Here is an 8981-nt window from a genome sequence, read left to right on the forward strand (position 1 = left end):
AATATGTTTAAAAATAAAGCATATGCTTCACTATCTTCTTATCAATAGCCTGTGTGCCTCAAGTTAGGCACATATTTGAGCATCTTGCTGAGCTGGGGCTCTGCAGTGAAGTTTCATGAGCTGCTTAAAGGGACATAAGTCTGTGGTGTCACTGAGAGATGTGAACCTCCCCTTCCTGATGTCCCTAGCCCTGTTGTTCCACCACCTCTCCTTTCCTGGCACGAGAACTTTGGGAGCTGCACTGCCAGCAGCATCAGCAATGCACTTGCAATGGGGGTGGAGGAAAAGAGCAGGTAGGGAGAGGGCAAGGCTGGCTTCTTCTGCACATGCAGGTGAACTGGACACAAGCTGAAGACACTTGTCAAACCATACCCTGTGTGTCCTCAGCCACTCTATTCCTCTTTTAGCAAAGCTAACAGAGAATTCAAAGTCAGCTTGGATGGCCTGCCTGGGCCTTCACAACCTTTTTCTGAAGTGGTTAAACAGCCACCATATCTCCATGCAGACATGTTTTAAGATACATATCCTTCTACATGATTTGAAAGAAACTTAAAAGTATTAATTTGCATTTGCAGAACAAACATTTCTAAAAATTGTGTTTGTTTTTCTTTTTTTTTACTGGAGAAGTGCCTGACAGATGGTTTGAGTGAGGAGTGGCGAGGCACTTAAACCAATTTCCCAATGTTCTGTCAGCTATTTACAGTTTCTGTTGCACACATTAATCGTTCATAATCTTTCAAAAAATTCAACTTTACCTTTCAATGTATAAGGAAAAAAATGTTCTGATGTCCCATACTGATACCACTGTATGATACTGTTCAAGTTATTGGTCTCCATCATTCAATGTACAGTGCAGATATAGACTAGCTCATTAGTCAGGATGAGACAATAAAACAGTTCTAACCATTTAAAACCTATTAATCTGGATAGCACCATTAGCATAAGCAATAATTTATTATTACCAAATTAAATCCATTATAAGTATCTTGAGTGTCCAATCAGGTTAGTAATAAACTGACTGAAGCTATCTCCCCAAATGACTGTACTCCTTGATGGAATGCTTTGGGGATTGCTATGCATTAATCTGACTTTTAGTGGGCTGTTCTGTTATTTATAACTCTGATAAACTGACTTTCATAACATGTAGAACAGCTGAACATTTTGAAATAGTTAGAATGCTTTCATAGGCTCTGTGATCAATATTTTTTTCTCTCTTTAGAGGGTAAAAGGCATTTCTACCATATCACAGTTTCATCAGTTAGATAATCCCTGATCAATATGAAACCTGACTATGTATTTTTTCCTTCAGATTTTACAGGACTTATGTTAAAGGAAACAGCAATGAAGACAAAACTTAAAATACTTGAAAAAAAAACAGGATGCTAAATGGATATTCCAGATGACAAGACTAACGTGTTCTCATTGTTCCCACGGAGCTGGAGCCCTGCTAGCACTGGCTGAGCACAGCACACTGGGTGTGCTAGTTTGTTGGGACAGACTGGGATTGAGACTGCCCCTCAAAAAATACTTTAGCTATTTAGAAGTGACAGAATAAAGTCACAGATTTACTAAGAAGAATTTTAAGAAGAGAGGTAGGGAGTTTTAACTATTTTTTAACTATTTAATAGAAACATGTAACTTTCTTTGCTAAGGACATGGGTATAGGATTTTTTCTATTAATTTTAAATTATTTGTCCAGATATTTTTAAAACCTGCTATTTCTTGTAAATGCTAAATATTGTATATTCTATTTATCAGAAGTCAGATTCTATTTATCAGAAGTCAGATGTTAAGCAATTGCTGTCATTGTCAGCGATTGCATCCCATATATATTTTGAGATATACAGATTAAAAAAAATTATTTTCCAGTGCTCTCCCTCATGCAGTAGAGCTATGCTTTCACAGGGGCAAATGTGGGATAAGCTGTTTGAATCCCACTGACGGGAGATTTTTATCACTGCTTTGAACTTTTTTAATGCCATTGGAAATGAATGTGGTAGGATCAGCATCAAGTTTAACTGGTCCCCAGTCTCAGTCCAGTAATTTACTCCATTGGTGGGATTGTGGGCAAGGAACCAGAACAAATACCCAAGTTCACAGGATATCAGGAGTCAAATAGGGTAAACTAAGTTCCAGCACTGATGGGCTAGCATGGAAAGAAGGGGACTGTGTTGCCTTTGTTTTCCTGTTGCTTCCATTTTTCTGTGATCTGACACATCTTGGTACTCAGCACAAGATTTTTCTTGAGGCTGTTGTGATTTTCCCCTGAAGTAAGAAAATATATGACTAGGTCTCTTCTGACAAACTGACAGGGCAATAACTTATGTACACGAATCAGATTAGTTGACAGTAAAGATACATGGGATGTGTTATTTGAAGGACATGAATAGTTGTTGTTATTTTTCAGCCTGAAACAACTTTGCTCTCCTGAATGCAAAAACCTGCCAAGAAAAGTAGAGTGAACGTAGCTCAGTGTCATAAAGCTGACAATAAGATACGCCTAGTATTTTAAACTGGCCTCTTACTCCTTTTTCCAAGGTTCAGCCATAATAATAATTCTTCTGAAAGTCAGATTGTTTTGTGGGATTTTCCAGTGTAGCATAATTCAGTTGCTTAAAAGTCTTTGAAATTCAAGAAGGAAATAACCTAATGGAATCAGAAACAAAATCTACTGAATTTTAAATCACAGGGCATCTCTCAGGCTCACTGTTTCTCCCTTATGCATGGGTAAATAAATTTAATTTGAGGGTAAGAGATGTAGCTTTCTCCCACAAAATTAACAGATTACACAGAAATGAAACCTTTTCTGACAGTCCTTCAAAGAAAGTTTTTGTTGGTAAAACTGAACGGGCTTGCACTCTGATCTTTTTTGGCTGTTTTCACTACAGTCAAAGCAATTTATGCATCTATAAATACAGAGATGTGCCTACTTCATTTACTGTTCCTCTTTTAGTCTTCTTTTAAAGTAAAAGCATATTCAGTGAGCAACTGAATTACATTATTTAAATGTGCTTCATGATCTATGCAGCAAAGCTAACTATGCTCGCTGGTTTCCTTCAGTGAGGTTTCTGTGAGGCTAAGCAGGAATCCTGTAAGCCGTGGCTCACAGTGTGGTCCTGCACGTCCTCCCTCCTGAAAGGGAGAAAGCTGAGGGGACAGTGGGACCACTGGCTTTCCCCTGATTTACTGCAGGCAGGATCTTGGCCCCTGTGACTTACTCTGAGGCTCACTTCAAGCCCAGACTCCCATGGAAGAGGAGCTGCTCTGGGGGAAGCCAGGCCTTCAGCCAGGCATGCAGGACCACAGCGGAGGGAGAAGCACTCCAGGCTGGGGCAGTGAGGGAGCAAATCTCATTCTGGACAGCTGGACACAGGCATGACCTGATGGTGAGGAAACATCTTTTGCAGAACTTTGCTGCAACCAGACCAGGGACCTTCTGGCCCATCTGAATAGACATAAATTTTGCTTATATTTTTCAGTTTATCCAGTCTATATTTTCATGAGAAGAGAAATTTTCTCTGGACAAGGAGGTTTTTGTTACTGAGGGAGGAGATAGTGTCACCTATCAATTTCCCTGGCCATGCCTGGGGATTCCTCTTAACCAAGGAAGAAAATTATTATTAATGGGAACCCAAATCTTTGCTCCCTGGCTTAATGCAAGTGATGAGCATGACTAACACGACATGTGGCAGAGAGTAGAGTCAGACTTGCTCCCTCACTATCATCACATGAGCACCCTAAAGGCTAAGCTATAGAACAGTCAAATTTTCTACAGATGACACTTTTTCCCTTGCATAAAACAAGCTGTCAGCAGCTAAGGTCACAATAAATCCTCAGTCCTGCTTCAGAGATGAAACCTGAACATTAAACTTCAAAATAAAGTATTTTATTGTTTATGCAAAATATATAGTCATCAAAAATAATTAGAATCCTTCCCCATCCAAGCATATCCTCTAAAAAGTATGACAGAACAAGAAGTGGAAGTTGCAGATTATAGTTTGTTCTGCTACGTGGCAGAACTAAAACAAACTTTCTCACATACTTCATGATTTCTTTAACTCCTGGATTATTTGGGGAAAAATGTTACCCTTTCAGTTTCTTGTATCTGTTTCTTCTCTGCTCTCTCTCACCCATCTTTCATTTCAGGTCACATAAAAAAGGTTTTCCACGTTTAAGTTATTTGCATATGCCCTTACAGACTAACAGCTTGATGGCAATTTGCTACCCACTTGCAGCCACAGACCTCTCACTTTGAACACCAGGAACTGAGGGAACCATGCAAAACAGGATAGCAGCACTTGAATATTGTATTACCCATATAAAGATTAAATGCAATGGGCTATCAAAAGTAAGAAGGCTCTTAGGAGCATCAAAGTAAAAACAAAGGCATTATGTAAGGACAAATAAATTATTAATTAGATTGATAGGACCTACAACAGAAGAATTTTATTTCACTGAACTATAGACTTATGTTTGTAACAAATCTAAATGTAAACTATAGACACATATTTGAAAACAAATCTATATGTAAACTCTTGATCAGTACATAATCTTCCTTATGTACTGATGAATTACAATCACAAATTTCTACCTGTAAGTGGAAGTTTCACTGGCAGTCTGGCATAGTGGCTGTTTCTATAGATTTGTGAGACAACTTGGCCAGCAGCTCTGCAATTTCACATTTGAGTTCCTTCAAAATCTTGGTTGAATGCCAACCTGCCCTGGTGACTTACAGATATCCGTCTATTTGATTTAACTCCATTTGGATCCATGCTTCTATAGCTGAAGGAGATGGGAGCAGGGACTTGAAGCAAACTGTCTTTGTCTCAGCCACACTGCCAAAGCAGTAGTGATATGTTAAAATGGAAATCTGTGGAAAGAAAACAGGTCTAGTGATTCTATCCAGTCACCCTCATGCAATCTGCATTGTGCTGCAAACACTGGGCAGGGTAATGACAACGATCACAAAGGCAGCAGTGAGGCACCTTGTGATTTGCACATCTGTCAGAGCAATGCCAGCCTACTCATGAGATGATAAAATGAGCTAAATTAAGAACGATCAGGGAACCCCATTCACATTATTGAAGCATCATACAGTAAGTGCAAGAGACAGGTGGCATAAGTGCTAAAACAAGGATGGAGAGTGTGTGCTGCAGGGAATCAATCTACTGCATTAAGGGCTAATGGCACACTCAGTATTTATCCATTATTTATCACATAAATGAGTATGTACTGTCTAGACTGCAGAGGTGCTTTCATAACTAGAATGACACTGATTACTGAAAATTAAAAAATGAGAGATGATCTTAATAAGTGAATTGAAAATTAGCAAATGGTAACAAACTCCACATGGTATATCTGCTCAAACGAATAACAGTGGGTTTTGTTTTGGTTCTATGAAAATTATTTGATCCATTGCTATAATTTTAGAGTTTGAAGAATAATGCAAAATCTGGAAAAAAGGTAGAGGACTTAGGATGCAATCACTTCCTGCCACTATTACATACTTTCATTTCATGCATACTTTTCATTCTGAGATGCTTTTTGTTTTGCTTTAATATTATGCTCATTTATTTTCCCTTTAAACTTAGTGGTTCATTAGTGAAAACTAAGAATATCTGCTCACACTGAGAAAAGAATTCTGTTACTCACCATGTACTGTGTTCCAGTTGTGGCATGGAAACCACACTCTCTGCATTATTTTTAATGTTTTGATGATACCAGAACACCGGCCTTGAGTAAGTCAGTTACATGAGCTCAGGCTTGATCATGTATCATTATCAATGCAAGCTGCGTTATTACATTCAGAAGAAGAAGCGTCAAATTTTCACCTGAGACCCACTGAGGGTGTTAAAATTGGACAAAAATTTTAGATGGTTGGTTGAATCAGGAACCTTTAGAGATTAATTCTAATAAAAGTAGCACAAGGTTTTTTAGGCATGCTAATTTGTTAATGAGGGATAGAATAATGATATCAAATAAGTGAAAAAGAAGCCCTTACGTGTTCCCACTATATTAAATATCTTTAAAAGATGACTTCTACATTAAGAGAATTTTGTTCCTAGAGACATAGGTAACCATTTAAAATTTATACTAATGCTAAATGTTAGCTATTTGCATTCATCCACATTACACTCCATCCTCACCACAGACCAGGAATTCCCAAGAGACAAATCATTATATCTTGCAGTTGATCAGGTTTTTATCTAGGTATGCTGGCCCTGAAAGAAACCTGTGTACTTCTTCCATGTGAATCCATCATAGCTGGTCAGTTTTTTCATAAGCACCAAACTGTTGTCCTGCAGTGAATCCATTACGAGGAAAATGGATATGTTTTCCATGACAAAGTGAAAAACATAAAATTTTCTCAGCTGCCATCGGGAATGTCTGAAAATTTTAAAATCCCTATCTCCAATCATTTCTGGAACTATCCATGATATAATTTGCTCTGATAAGAAGGATATATGTTATATTAAGATGCCAACAAACAAACAAAACCAAAATAAAAAAATCTCTCAAACCTTGAATTGCCTAGGTTAAGAAAACATAGAGGAGAGTTTTGTGATTAATCTAAATCAGCCAAAATTAAATGGAGTCTTACAAAGATTTAGATTGTGTTCTGAATCACAGTGTGCCATCTGGGCTGCTCATAAATTATAAAGCTGCTAGGTCAGTGGCTGCATAAGTTCATGCAAGGCTTGAAGATGCTTGAGAATAGATAATATTTTTTGCAAAATGTTCATAAACAGGATTTCTTCCACCCTCATGCTCACGAATATTTTGGTAAAAAATTTGCAGTCCTGTGCATTTTCAATTATCTCTGGCAGTTGTATATTACTAGCATAACTAGTCAGATTTACCAGTTAATATACTCCAAAAAGGCACCTAAAGGCTTTCAAAGGTACCTTAATTATCATATTTACAGTCTCCAGGGTTACTTCCAGCAAAGACATCCTAATTCAACCTCTCCTGGTTCATTCAATTGCATTTTATTAGCTAGTAACTATTCTGCTAAAACTTATAGTAATGCTGCTCCACATCTGCTTAAACTGCTGTTTCTTCATGATGCATATGTGAAATGGACACAACTGTGTTCCTTCTGTGAACAGAAAAAAAAGGCCAAGTGACTTGTGGCTAGTCCGTTCAGTTAGTAAATCTGAGATTCATGGGTGGGAGCTCTGGCAGCCAAACATTCCCCATGGATATTAAGTACTAGGTTTTCTTTGCAAACACCCATTTTTCCAGTGTGTCCTCTGCAGTGGTTATGAACATTGTGCAACACTGTTGTCATCCAGGAAAACAAGGATTATGATTATCTCATTCACTTATAGAGAAATTCCCATGATTTAGCTGGAATAGTTTTAAACTGTTCTAATTTTTATTTTTGTTTTAGCAAGTGAGTAGCAATAATCATAACATGAAAAAAGGTATTTGTGAGAAAGTCTGAAGTAATTTCAGTGTGTTCATTTTTTCCCATTTGCATTTGTGGTGATTTACCTAAGAGCTCAAATATGCAATTACTGGTTTCTTTATGCAGGTTGGTCTCAACCTCCTGCTTCTCCCTTCATTTTCTCCTTTAACACACATTATCTTTCCATCCTCTGCAATTAATCTCAAATGACCATCAGACTATAAAAACATACAAAGCTGAACAAACAGTGGAGAAAGTTATTCATGGTTGTTCCCTTAACCCAGTTTGCAATTTACTTTTTGTGTCACATCAATATGTGTGTTTCCTTCCCTTTTTCCTTCTATTTTGAGGTTTCTATTGTGGATTTTTTTTCAAGCTCATTTTAAGAGAGGCTTTTAGTTATGGAGATGCAGACACATGGCAGATTAATAAGTGAGGAAATTACAGGAATAGTTTTCTGTCTACCATTTCCACACTGGCTTCGTGCATCTAAGAGCAAGATTTGAAAGAAGGCTGGAAGAGTGTAAATCAGTGAATGGGGAAGGAGTTTAATCCATCAACATAGCCATGGACTGAACTAAAAAGGCAGGGGAAAAAAGGATGCTCCAGAGGCATGAAGATACCTTACCCAAAGATTTCTTGATCGTGTTCTTATTTTCCAGAATCTGAATAATTTTTGATACACAGACAAGAAAAACAAAACAAAACAAAACAAAAAAAGCATCAGTATCCAGGAAAACCATCCTACAAACCATCTGTGGTGCAGTATCATCTCAGTGAGATGGAGACCCCCTGCCATTGTCAGCCCAGAGAAATGTGAGCCTTCAGCAGCAGATTGTATCAATGGGAAGGACACACACTGAAAAATGACAGTTTCCACAAGGTGTGTGAAAGACATTTTGAGGATGAGCACTAGAATAAAAAATCAGATAGAAAAAGAGCTTCCAGCTGGTGACGGAAAGAGCTTGGTTGCTGCTGTATTGTCTGGCAGATAGCAAAAAGCCAGAAGTGTGGCATTCTGCTGAGAGTCATTCCTACCAAGAGAGGAGGAATTGGCAAGGATCAGCATTCCCTGCAGGGGGGCTAGCAGATGATGGAGGCACCTACAGGTTTGCTTGGCAGCCCAAACACAATACAAGCTTCTGCAAAAGCATCAAAGCAAAACTAGTTGAAAAAACTGGCCATGCCAAATCTTTGACATGGGTATTAAGTCACTCCCGTCCTTGCTAGCCACTGCTGTCTCTCTGCTACTGAATGAAACATGCTCTCTCTGTCCTGGCTGTTGTGTTAGATGTGTATTACTGCTCTCCCTTGATCAGCTAAATCTTACTGCAGCTGAACCGGACAATTTTGTCATTCATAATCGAAAATATTTTATATTTACTCTATTTCCCAGTACTGCCTATGAGTTGGTTATCACAGAAAAAATAACATTGTTTGTTTAAGAAAATTCTGTATTTTTTAGTATTTAATGTTTCCTCATAGGTCCAGGATGTAACTGAGTGAAGTACAGTTACATATTTATAATTTCAAAATAAATTAAGAAATAGCTCTTGCTGAGATGAACTTT

Source organism: Melospiza georgiana, chromosome 3 (genome assembly GCF_028018845.1).
Source record: "Melospiza georgiana isolate bMelGeo1 chromosome 3, bMelGeo1.pri, whole genome shotgun sequence".
NCBI lineage: Eukaryota > Metazoa > Chordata > Aves > Passeriformes > Passerellidae > Melospiza > Melospiza georgiana.